This window comes from Lissotriton helveticus, chromosome 5_1, assembly GCF_964261635.1.
Source record: "Lissotriton helveticus chromosome 5_1, aLisHel1.1, whole genome shotgun sequence".
Classification (NCBI taxonomy): domain Eukaryota; kingdom Metazoa; phylum Chordata; class Amphibia; order Caudata; family Salamandridae; genus Lissotriton; species Lissotriton helveticus.
This window is the reverse complement of record NC_136065.1, coordinates 1240205178-1240218393: the sequence shown is the minus strand read 5'-3', so window position 1 is coordinate 1240218393 and position 13216 is coordinate 1240205178. Positions and strand designations below refer to the sequence as shown.

Sequence of the window (13216 nt, the reverse complement as noted above, 5' to 3'; positions counted from 1 at the left end):
ACCCACACCTTCCCCCGAAGAACTACCCCAACGTCTGGGTTAAAACACAGACCATTAAGGCAGTTTCACCGGAGAGGGAAAGGAAGGGAACAGCGGGGAGGGAGATCTGGAATGACAAAGGAACACGCTATTAGAATAAATTCCCCCCGTACCCACTACTTTTCCCACACTTCTGCTGATCAAACACCAAGTAAATATCACACACTGTCCCTCATACCTGTGAAAGAAAATAACAAGGAATAATGCGAGGAGAAGAGACTTGAGGTGATACCAGGGACTCTGTTTCGCTGTATAAGAGACAAAAGAACCTGCATGAGCCCTGAAGCCAACAATTACTATGCTATTCACTCACAAAGTCCACACATACCATCTTAGGGATGCTCACCTAACAGCACAGGACCCCTTGTCTTTGATACCCCTCTCTCGTTTCTCCTGCGTGTAAGATAAAATAAACAAAATTGTGGAAGAAAACAAAAGACAGCAAACTGGGTTAATTCCTCCTTAACGTTGCTGCATCCTGGAATCACTTATGTTTCTATACTCGTGTTGCCAATCCTGTAAATCCAGACTTGAATAATGTACTTAGGCAACGTTGAGAAACTGCACCAGTGAATATGCTCACAAGAAGTCCTCACTGTACAAATGTGACCTCTCTCAGCCGAGAGAGTCACGTGGAAACCAACACACACGCTATCTGCGTGTCCATCACACACGCTATCTGCGTGTCCAGAACTGGAGCTCAATAAAGTTTCTTGAACTTCCGTAACACACCTGCCCGCGTGATTAAAACTGTGATCCACAAAAGGTTACTGCGGGTTACGAGGGCACCCATAAGGGAGAACAAAAGCTTACCGCTACCACTGCTTACCGCACATATACCTCCAGACTCAGCTGAATTATCGGCGCCGCCGCTGCCTTCTGATGCGGTCTTTATTTCCGGGTGTGCGCCTGATCCCGCGTCTCCTGCGTGACGCGCATGCTCGGCATGCCAGGAATTGTAGTCCCAACACCGGCCGACGCGAGACTCGGCGATGTTCGGTGCTGCTCCTCACGGGGAGGGTGAGTTCTGACAGTACATCCCCCCTCGCAAGGGCCACCAACCCTACACGGGCTTATCCGGACATGCTTTGTGGAAATTAGCCACCAGCCGGGGGGCGTGCAGAGCCCCAGCAGGTTCCCACGAGTTCTCTTCCGGACCGTAGCCCTTCCAGGATAGCAAGTAGTACAAACTTCCCCTCACCCTCCTGGAGTCCAAGATCTTTTGCACCTCATACTCTCTATCATGATGCACCCAGACGGGTACGGGCAACCGACGTTGCGGGCAATGGGAAGGCTTCAAAAGGGATACATGGAACACCGGATGTATCCTGAAAAGAGCAGGTAAGGGCAACTTCACCGCCACCGGGTTAATGTGTTTCACAACCTTGTAGGGCCCTATAAAACGTGGATTGAATAGGCTGTGCCTTCTGAATCTAATGTGCTTCGTGGACAACCACACCAAATCCCCACGCTTGTACACCGGACTCGGCCTATGATGTTTATCAGCCTGCCTCTTGTAACTAGCCTTAGCCCGTACCAGATTCTTGCGTGTGGCAAGGAGCACTTTGCGAACATGCAACAACCTCTCCCTGACTTCTGGCAGCTTATTGCACGTACTAGGCAATAACAGTGGGGTGAACCTGGGATGATGCCCATACATACAAAAGAAAGGAGTATGCTGTGTGGACGAATGTTGAGTGCTTTTATATGCGATCTCTGCCACCCACAACCAATCCATCTGAGTTGTCCTGAACATAACAACGCAAATACTGCTTCAGACTCTGGTTTAGCCTCTCAGTCTGCTCATCGGTTTGTGGATGGAAACTGGTGGACAAAGAGGGCGCTATGTGTAATTCTGCGCACCAGGTCTTCCAGAAGCGGGCCCCCCTATCAGACACTATAGCTCTAGGGAGGCCGTGTAGCCTTACAACGTGAACCAAAAGGAGGTGAGCCAGCTGACCAGCTGTAGGGACCTGCTTACATGCCACGAAGTGACCCATTTTAGTTAGGTAATCCACAACAACAATAATGGCGGTGTGCCCTTGATCTTTGGGGAGGCCGACTATGAAGTCCACTGAAAACCTCTCCCAAGGGTGTTCTGGCGTGGGCAATGGTTGCAGAAGTCCTTGTGGTTGTTGTCGATTAGATTTCGTCTGGGCACATGTCGTACACTCCATCACCCACTTCTGTACATCAGGCCGCACAGTGAGCCACCAAAATTGTCTCAACACCTTCTCCAACGTTTTCAAGTATGCCATGTGTCCCGCACAAGGGGTGTCATGACACCAAGAGTACACAAGTTTTCGCAGAATGATTGTTGGTACGAGTACTTGATTTCCTCTCATTGGTACCCCATGTTTCATCTTCCATTCGGGATGGTGCCTAATCCATGTACTCCACACACGTTTGTACACCATTTCTCACTCTTGAAAGGAAATCCATGGTTTGTGTTACCCCTACCACTCGAGAAGGATCGATGATCGCTCTATCTGGTTTCAAGGTATGCATCGTTGGATGTTCTTGGCGGGTCAATGCATCCGCTTTCTTGTTGTTGGTGCCAGGTCTGAAAGTGACGATAAACCGATATTCTTCAAAGAATAACATCCATCGCAATTGACGCGGTGTAAGATGTCTTGCGTCCCTCATGAATTGCAGGTTTCGATGGTCGGTATATACAGTGACCAATTGTTTTGCACCCAACAACCAATGTCTCCATTCCACGAAGGCATCCCGGATGGCCAACAGTTATTTTTCGGCAATCGTGTAATTACACTCTGCCGCACATAATTTCTGAGACATAAATGCGATGGAATGCAACACTCCAGTGGTCTCACTTTTCTGGGACAGTACGGCACCAATCGCAACTTCCGAGGCGTCCGCCTCCACAACAAATGGCAATTCGGGATTGGCATGGATCAATATCGGCGCCGTAGAGAAGGAGATCTTTAACTGCTCGAACGACCGCTGCGCTTCCTGATCCCAAACAAAGGGGACGTTTTTCCTTGTAAGGCGTGTTAGCGGGGTTACCAATCCAGAAAAATCACGAATGAATCTCCTGTAAAAGTTGGCGAACCCTAACAGGCTCTGTATATCCTTGATGTTACACGGACGCGGCCAGTCTTTCACAGCCTTGACCTTTCTTTCCGCCATCACCTGTCCCGATGGGGTAAACATCACTCCCAGAAATTCCACGGTGGTAACATGGAATTCACATTTTGTGATTTTACAGTACAGATGATGGGACATCAGGGCTTGTAACACCTGACTTACGTGTTCTTCGTGGTCTTCCAGGGAATCCGAGTAAATCAGGATGTCATCAATGTACACAACAACATGATGGTCCAGGAATTCCCGTAAAACTTCATTAATGAAGAATTGAAATGCGGCCGGGGCATTACACAATCCAAAGGGCATCACAAAATACTCATAAAGCCCATACCGCGTCTTAAATGCTGTTTTCCACTCATCACCATGACGTTTTCGGACAAGGTGATAAGCCCCCCTCAGGTCTAGCTTGGTGTACACGGTGGCTGATCGTACTTGCTCCAACAGGACCGGTATCAACGGCAATGGGTATTTGTTTTTTACCGTTATAGTATTCAAGGCTCTGTAGTCAATACAGCATCTTTTCTCGCCATTGGCTTTAGGGATGAAAAACAATGGTGATGCTGCTGGGGACCTGGAAGGCCTAATAATTCCAAGGGCCAAGTATTTATCTAGGTAGGCTCGTAGGATTTCGTTCTCTGGTATCGTGAGTGCGTATATTCTGCCATTGGGCACCACCGATCCTGGAAGTAGGTCAATCCGACAGTCATACGAGCGATGAGGAGGGAGTGTCTCGGCCTTCACATCGCTGAACACTTCTTCGTAAGCAGTATAACAAGGAGGAAGGGAGACTTCTTTTTCCACGGCAGTAGCAATTTGTAGTACTGAAGCCAAGGCCCCTGAAGGAGTTATCCTTTCGTGACGGCAGTGTTCTTGACAAAATTCGGATTGAAAATGCACCGTGCCTGAGGTCCAATGAATATGGGGTTCATGTTTCTTTACGTTTTTTACGTTTTTTAGAGTCAGGACGCACACCTGTTATATTCCAATCATAAACATAATTTTTGTCCAACCTTTATCTTTGCATGCGTGCGATTTGCTGTAGTGCCCCGCCCAATGTTGACACGGGCGAGAGAAGCATTTTTTTCAAATAATTCTTGAACCAATCAGGGACATGAGTTTGGGGTTGAAATATAGGGAGGGATTGTGGGATGCGACAAGTTTGGTGGTGGACGCAAAGATGATTCAGTGTGTTCGATTTTAAACGTTAATGGCAGGTATGTGATACTCGAGGGATCAGTATAAATGGAGGGCGGTGGTTGTAACGAATGTTCGGCACCACGGGAATAGTATGGAAGGTTTTAGACCGCCAGTAGAAAAACGAGTAAATTAAACGTACTACTGCATGGGGTTTCCGTGTAGACTACCAGGGGAATGGATTAATAGTTATTCGTGATTCTTGGGGCAGAATGTTGTTGTTGACGCATAGAATTTGAAAGCTACACGGTAACGCGATGGTAAAGAATATCAACGAACATGGGGTGGCATAGCACAATTCTTAGGTCGGGAAGAGTCGATCTTGAAAGGGAGAGTTAGTAGGAAGGGTATATTGGGTTGGTTCACTAGATAAATGACAACACGGTTATGTACTTTGAACAATGGACAAGATATGTTTTTTAAATAGTAGATTACATTGAGAAACGTGAAAGTTTTGTGTGTACAGTTTGGTAATTGTATTGTTCTATGATTATTTACAGTAACCCCCGAAGAAGGGCATGACAGCCCGAAATGCATTGGGTGATTTTATTTGAATAAACACTGCTTTGGAAGAATTCATGTGTCAATCATGTTCTTGGTTGAAGTCCTAAGGACACCATTTGAGCAGTAGAAAACTGAAAATTACATGTACACGGAGCGTGTGGTCCCGTCTTCAGAAAAGTGAAAAAATATGATAAAAATGGATAAAATGGATTGAGATGATAATAAGTTGGATAAAAGAAAAGCCAAATTTGGCTACAACGCTGTGCATTCCGCTGGGGACTGAATGCAGTCCCACTTCTGATGATGTTAGTACCCGGTGCCCTTGGGCGGGGCACTACAGCAAATCGCACGCATGCAAAGATAAAGGTTGGACAAAAATTATGTTTATGATTGGAATATAACAGGTGTGCGTCCTGACTCTAAAAAACGTATCTAAACTTTTGCCCAAAACCCAGGGCTGCACCCAAAAAAGAAAAGAAAACGAATTTGTAGGAATCATCGAGGCCACATGCAGGAAATATCAACGTGGTTCGGATGAAGGCAGGGAAACAAAAGAACATTGAAAGACTGTTTTTTATGACTTGATCACACAAGCACGTTGGATTTGTTTTTATGTTTATTGAGACATTGGGGTCAATTTCGGTGTGTCATTTCAGAGAGTTTTAGCGCGTTTGATTCCATGATAGTGCAGTATGGGAAATGGAGTTGTCGAGTGACATATAACAGGTGGAATCAATGTTGACACGGGCGAGAGAAGCATTTTTTTCAAATAATTCTTGAACCAATCAGGGACATGAGTTTGGGGTTGAAATATAGGGAGGGATTGTGGGATGCGACAAGTTTGGTGGTGGACGCAAAGATGATTCAGTGTGTTCGATTTTAAACGTTAATGGCAGGTATGTGATACTCGAGGGATCAGTATAAATGGAGGGCGGTGGTTGTAACGAATGTTCGGCACCACGGGAATAGTATGGAAGGTTTTAGACCGCCAGTAGAAAAACGAGTAAATTAAACGTACTACTGCATGGGGTTTCCGTGTAGACTACCAGGGGAATGGATTAATAGTTATTCGTGATTCTTGGGGCAGAATGTTGTTGTTGACGCATAGAATTTGAAAGCTACACGGTAACGCGATGGTAAAGAATATCAACGAACATGGGGTGGCATAGCACAATTCTTAGGTCGGGAAGAGTCGATCTTGAAAGGGAGAGTTAGTAGGAAGGGTATATTGGGTTGGTTCACTAGATAAATGACAACACGGTTATGTACTTTGAACAATGGACAAGATATGTTTTTTAAATAGTAGATTACATTGAGAAACGTGAAAGTTTTGTGTGTACAGTTTGGTAATTGTATTGTTCTATGATTATTTACAGTAACCCCCGAAGAAGGGCATGACAGCCCGAAATGCATTGGGTGATTTTATTTGAATAAACACTGCTTTGGAAGAATTCATGTGTCAATCATGTTCTTGGTTGAAGTCCTAAGGACACCATTTGAGCAGTAGAAAACTGAAAATTACATGTACACGGAGCGTGTGGTCCCGTCTTCAGAAAAGTGAAAAAATATGATAAAAATAGATAAAATGGATTGAGATGATAATAAGTTGGATAAAAGAAAAGCCAAATTTGGCTACAACGCTGTGCATTCCGCTGGGGACTGAATGCAGTCCCACTTCTGATGATGTTAGTACCCGGTGCCCTTGGGCGGGGCACTACAGCAAATCGCATGCATGCAAAGATAAAGGTTGGACAAAAATTATGTTTATGATTGGAATATAACAGGTGTGAGTCCTGACTCTAAAAAACGTATCTAAACTTTTGCCCAAAACCCAGGGCTGCACCCAAAAAAGAAAAGAAAACGAATTTGTAGGAATCATCGAGGCCACATGCAGGAAATATCAACGTGGTTCGGATGAAGGCAGTGAAACAAAAGAACATTGAAAGACTGTTTTTTATGACTTGATCACACAAGCACGTTGGATTTGTTTTTATGTTTATTGAGACATTGGGGTCAATTTCGGTGTGTCATTTCAGAGAGTTTTAGCGCGTTTGATTCCATGATAGTGCAGTATGGGAAATGGAGTTGTCGAGTGACATATAACAGGTGGAATCAATGTTGACACGGGCGAGAGAAGCATTTTTTTCAAATAATTCTTGAACCAATCAGGGACATGAGTTTGGGGTTGAAATATAGGGAGGGATTGTGGGATGCGACAAGTTTGGTGGTGGACGCAAAGATGATTCAGTGTGTTCGATTTTAAACGTTAATGGCAGGTATGTGATACTCGAGGGATCAGTATAAATGGAGGGCGGTGGTTGTAACGAATGTTCGGCACCACGGGAATAGTATGGAAGGTTTTAGACCGCCAGTAGAAAAACGAGTAAATTAAACGTACTACTGCATGGGGTTTCCGTGTAGACTACCAGGGGAATGGATTAATAGTTATTCGTGATTCTTGGGGCAGAATGTTGTTGTTGACGCATAGAATTTGAAAGCTACACGGTAACGCGATGGTAAAGAATATCAACGAACATGGGGTGGCATAGCACAATTCTTAGGTCGGGAAGAGTCGATCTTGAAAGGGAGAGTTAGTAGGAAGGGTATATTGGGTTGGTTCACTAGATAAATGACAACACGGTTATGTACTTTGAACAATGGACAAGATATGTTTTTTAAATAGTAGATTACATTGAGAAACGTGAAAGTTTTGTGTGTACAGTTTGGTAATTGTATTGTTCTATGATTATTTACAGTAACCCCCGAAGAAGGGCATGACAGCCCGAAATGCATTGGGTGATTTTATTTGAATAAACACTGCTTTGGAAGAATTCATGTGTCAATCATGTTCTTGGTTGAAGTCCTAAGGACACCATTTGAGCAGTAGAAAACTGAAAATTACATGTACACGGAGCGTGTGGTCCCGTCTTCAGAAAAGTGAAAAAATATGATAAAAATGGATAAAATGGATTGAGATGATAATAAGTTGGATAAAAGAAAAGCCAAATTTGGCTACAACGCTGTGCATTCCGCTGGGGACTGAATGCAGTCCCACTTCTGATGATGTTCATGTTTCTTTAACCACGGGAGTCCTAGAATGACCCCATACTGAGGTGCCTCTATAATATTGAATGATATTTCTTCATGGTGTATTCCTTCATAGGAAAGTACGTATTCCGGGGTATTATACAGTATGGGTCCTGCATTCAGCTCTTTACCGTCCACTGCATATACCGTTTCTGGATGTTCTTTGGCAATCAACAACACCCCTAGGCGCTCGCCTTCCGTAAAGTCCATAAAACAACCGGAGCGCCCGAGTCGACCATAGCTCTGATGTTCCTTTCCTTAGAAGCGATTACTAGAGACATGTGTAAAAACAGGTGAGTCTTCTCAGTTTCTTTTTCTGGTGTGATGGAAGGGATGGTTATTCTGCTTGATGATTCCCCTCCGCTCACCTTCAAGCTTTGTAGTTTTCCTGTTCCGTTTCAGTGAGTCCTGCGGCTACTTGTCCAATCCTGCCCCTACCAGGCTTGGGCTTTACCGGACATTCTCTCAAGAAATGTCCCTTCTTCCCACAATATAGACAAAGACCTTGTTTCCGACGGTAATTCTTGTCACTGAGCGTCAACGAGGCTCGAACCGCTCCGATATCCATTGCTTCCGGCACCGAGGAATTCTTTTCCCCATGCCCTGTGTGCTCATATGGTAGGACAGGTTTTTCCTTCGTCCGATGATCCCCTTTTCTTTCTTTCATCCTGTGATCTAGGCGTAAAGCGAGTTCAATGAGTGCAGAACAGGTACGAGGCTGCGGATCGATTTGAGCCAACACATCCTTTAGGTCATCATTCAGGCCTTGATAGAAAAGGGCAGATTGTTTGTCTTCAGGCCAGTTTGTTTCAGCCACCAAACGACGGAAACTATTCAAATACGTCACCAAATCTGAACCGCCTTGTCTTAATTTCAGCAGGTTCCTATCAGCCGAAAAGGTTTCAGCCCTCCTGTCAAAGGTTTTCTCAAAAGCAGCACGAAAGTCATCCCATGCATATAGTAAGGGGTCATCTCTCCTCACTACAGGGACTGCCCATTGGGCTGCTTCACCCCCTAAATGTGAGATTAGAAAAGCTACTCTCGCTTGATTTGTGGCAAACATCTTTGGTTCGCACATAAAGTGCAACAATACCTGTGTTATGAACACTTGGACCTTATTGTTATCACCATAAAAGCGTTCAGGTGGAGCTAGGGGTATTTGAGCGGGCATCTCCACTATCACTGAGGTAGAAGGAACCTGGCTCCCCCCTCCCAGGGCCTGGGGCGTTTGGGTTCTATCCATTCTGGCCTTTAATTGGGCATTCTCTGCCCTGGCAGCCGCCACTTCTTTATTTGAGGCTGCAAGCTCAACTTGAACCTGCGCCAAAGCTGCCATTACATTGTCTAACGTGGTCATGGCGTTTTCCAGCACAGCCGAGAAGAGGGAATATTCGTGGGCCGATAATTCTGTCAGGCTCAGCCTCTATCTCTTCGGAGCTGTGCTGAAAGACCCACACCTTCCCCCGAAGAACTACCCCAACGTCTGGGTTAAAACACAGACCATTAAGGCAGTTTCACCGGGGAGGGAAAGGAAGGGAACAGCGGGGAGGGAGATCTGGAATGACAAAGGAACACGCTATTAGATTAAATTCCCCCCGTACCCACTACTTTTCCCACACTTCTGCTGATCAAACACCAAGTAAATATCACACACTGTCCCTCATACCTGTGAAAGAAAATAACAAGGAATAATGCGAGGAGAAGAGACTTGAGGTGATACCAGGGACTCTGTTTCGCTGTATAAGAGACAAAAGAACCTGCATGAGCCCTGAAGCCAACAATTACTATGCTATTCACTCACAAAGTCCACACATACTATCTTAGGGATGCTCACCTAACAGCACAGGACCCCTTGTCTTAGATACCCCTCTCTCGTTTCTCCTGCGTGTAAGATAAAATAAACAAAATTGTGGAAGAAAACAAAAGACAGCAAACTGGGTTAATTCCTCCTTAACGTTGCTGCATCCTGGAATCACTTATGTTTCTATACTCGTGTTGCCAATCCTGTAAATCCAGACTTGAATAATGTACTTAGGCAACGTTGAGAAACTGCACCAGTGAATATGCTCACAAGAAGTCCTCACTGTACAAATGTGACCTCTCTCAGCCGAGAGAGTCACTGGGAAACCATCACACACGCTATCTGCGTGTCCATCACACACGCTATCTGCGTGTCCAGAACTGGAGCTCAATAAAGTTTCTTGAACTTCCGTAACACACGCTGCCCGCGTGATTAGAACTGTGATCCACAAAAGGTTACTGCGGGTTACGAGGGCACCCGTAAGGGAGAACAAAGGCTTACCGCTACCACTGCTTACCGCACATATACCTCCAGACTCAGCTGAATTATCGGCGCCGCCGCTGCCTTCTGATGCGGTCTTTATTTCCGGGTGTGCGCCTGATCCCGCGTCTCCTGCGTGACGTGCATGCTCGGCATGCCGGGAATTGTAGTCCCAACACCGGCCAACGCGAGACTCGGCGATGTTCGGTGCTACTCCTCACAGGGAGGTTGAGTTCTGACACTGATTTCCCCCTGCAAATTAGAGGAGAATTCCTTCCAAGCTGACACAGGTTCCTGCATGCTGAATGTTCGACACGCAGCCGTCTGACATCCCTTGCGGTCTGTCATCCTCGAAGATGAGATGGGGTTCTTCGTTTTCAACCATCAGGTGAGGGGGGAGCTTCCCTAGGGGTTTTTTGGCTACATATTTACATATAAATATCTAGATGCTACAAATATAGAACGAGACTAGGTACGTTTAGGCAAATTACTGAGGGCGCCCATTTTAGGAATATGCAAGTGCTATTGGTTTTATCTGAACTGCTTATGTTCATCTTATTAGCACTATAGTAGAAATGTGTCTACTATTTACTATATTGGTACTAGCAACCTCTTTCATACGCTTCTGTCTCCTGATTGTCGCAGCACATATGTTTTACACAAGACTGTCGCTTAAATACTTATTGAAAACGTCCCAATCGCCATGTTGTGTATTTCCTGAGAATAAGCAAGCCTGAGTGACTGAGCGGAAAATACTGTACTGTTTTCCACAATCCATGAGGAATCAGGGTTGTCATGTTCAGTGGTTGCCACAAACTACCTACACCACTGTAAGATACAGAGGGGGGAGGGGGTTAGTGGCACTGTAGAGCTAGCTGGTGTAACGATGACATATCCTGTGGGGGGTCCGGAAACGGTTGGGACACCAAGCCCTAAGTCATCCAATAAGTATAGGGCCTGGGGATTCCTTGAACTACATGACACGGTGGTTCTTTTTTTTAACTGTGAAAATCTGAGTAGTCCAGTTGTGCTTTTTCAGATAGCCCTACTCACACTTTTTCAGAGACGTCTGAAAGTGGGAAGGGAAGTCTGCCAGATATACCCTGTGTATTGGCTGAAGATTTAAACAAGCTTGTAAAGGATAAAAAAGTTTCCACATTGCGCAAAACATAGCTCCAATTTTTATTCTTCTCCTTTTAAGAATGCCTGACAACGCGAGTGGTTCAGGCTTGTGGAAGACGAATTTGTTAACGCTCTCAACATTACAGTGAACTGCAGACATGCAGTAACTACAAAATTGTTAGAATACGGCGTATCCCTTACAGGTGGCAGTGTTACCTTCTGATTGAGTCACACGAGGTGTTCAGATCAGGGGTATTCTATTCTTGGATTCAGTTCCCACCTGCAGATCCAAGGACTAAATTATTCCACACATACATTGTAGTTGAACCACAAGAAGAATACGTTCCATACAAAGACATTGAAGTCCTGTTAACTTACTAGCAACACAGAAACAGGTTTAAAGGTGCCCTCCCACACACAACATCTGTCATGAGACTCGATCCCCTCAGCATAGAAGGAGCAACCTGGCCGGTCTTAGCGACACACACTCCACATCCAGAGATAGATACACTACTTGAGGATGAACGTGCAATATACAAAGACATAGTAAAGCTATACAGACAGATTGTCCAGGTCGTCATGCGACCATTAACAGTCCAACCTGCAAGAAATGCTCCAGTTGGTCCTCTTCATACCACACCTACCATTAACCCACAGACACTAAAATCAGTGATAGGAACAATGCCTTCCAAACGGGAGCATATTCCGTTTTGGATAGCACAAAAAAATGCACAGCTGGAAGCAGTATTTCCCCATACAGGTCGGTCTGCAGGAAAAACATAGAAAGTTTACCATTTGCTTGCTAATGGGGATGGTTCAGATGATTGAGGATTGCACTACTTGGGGCACAATCTTTGCTGCCGTCTACATTAGAATACACAGTACCCCTACTATAGCATTAGTTTCAGAAGTACTGAAACAGATACAAAATAAGCATGGGGCAGGATCTGATGGGTAATTTTGCCCAAGTCTCTGCATATTGGTGAGCAACATAAAGGGGGAAGCAGCAGCTGTGGCCATACACAGCCGCCTAGGGGAAATAGCTCCTATAAATAAGGAGCGAGAATTTCCAAAAATTATCGAAGAAACCTATGCTGCATTAGGTAGAGATAATTTGGGAACCAAAGCTGGGAAGCCAAAATGGCAGGTAGGCCCGACAAGATCAACTCGAAGCAAGCACCCGCTTCTTCTAAAAAGAAATGGGAAAATACAAATTCTAAAAATAACAATTCAGAAAAGAATTCACAATCAAGGGGTGGGTCTTCCCAATGGGAATCCTCTGAAAATAGTTGTAACCTTAAGAATCGTGATAACATTAGGAAACCTGACAGGTATCAGGACACTGATACATGTTCCTTTTGTACCGTTCAGAATTCATCAAAAAGCTCGGAGAAGGGACGGGCGATCAGACAAAAAGCAAGAAGATCGACCAAAAACAAAAAGGGAATCATAACGGAATTCAGATTATATTATCAAACAGGAAGAGGAACGAAAACCGAAACCTCAATTCAAAAAGAAGATAGAAGCTGGATTAAAAATTTGACATGCCCAGGGTACTGAGGACTCAGCTTCTGAATAGGGAATGGGCTCTGACGATGCTAGACAGCGCGGCAGAAGTAACAATAGCTCGCCGGAACCTGAAGGATTTTCTGGCAACAGCAGTATTGATTGAACATATCATGGTGGAAACACCTGATACAAGAGTTAGTGTCCCACATAGAGTATATAAAATAACCCTCCAAATACAGGGTGACAACTAAGAAAGGTCCATGATCTCTTTGGGGAAAACGTAAGATATGGATATGACATGCTGCTAGCAGAAAAAGATTTGCCGCCTGAGTTTGTAATGGATTTCCCAAGAGGGGAAAGCGTAATTGTGCC

General features: G+C 44.9%; 1 protein-coding gene across 3 annotated transcripts in view; it reads right to left on the bottom strand.

Annotated features, from left to right (window-relative positions):
- LOC144753560 (uncharacterized) overlaps positions 1-13216 on the bottom strand; it is a 516183-nt gene that overhangs the window by 347382 nt on the left and 155585 nt on the right. The gene's annotated exons all lie outside the window — the stretch shown is intronic.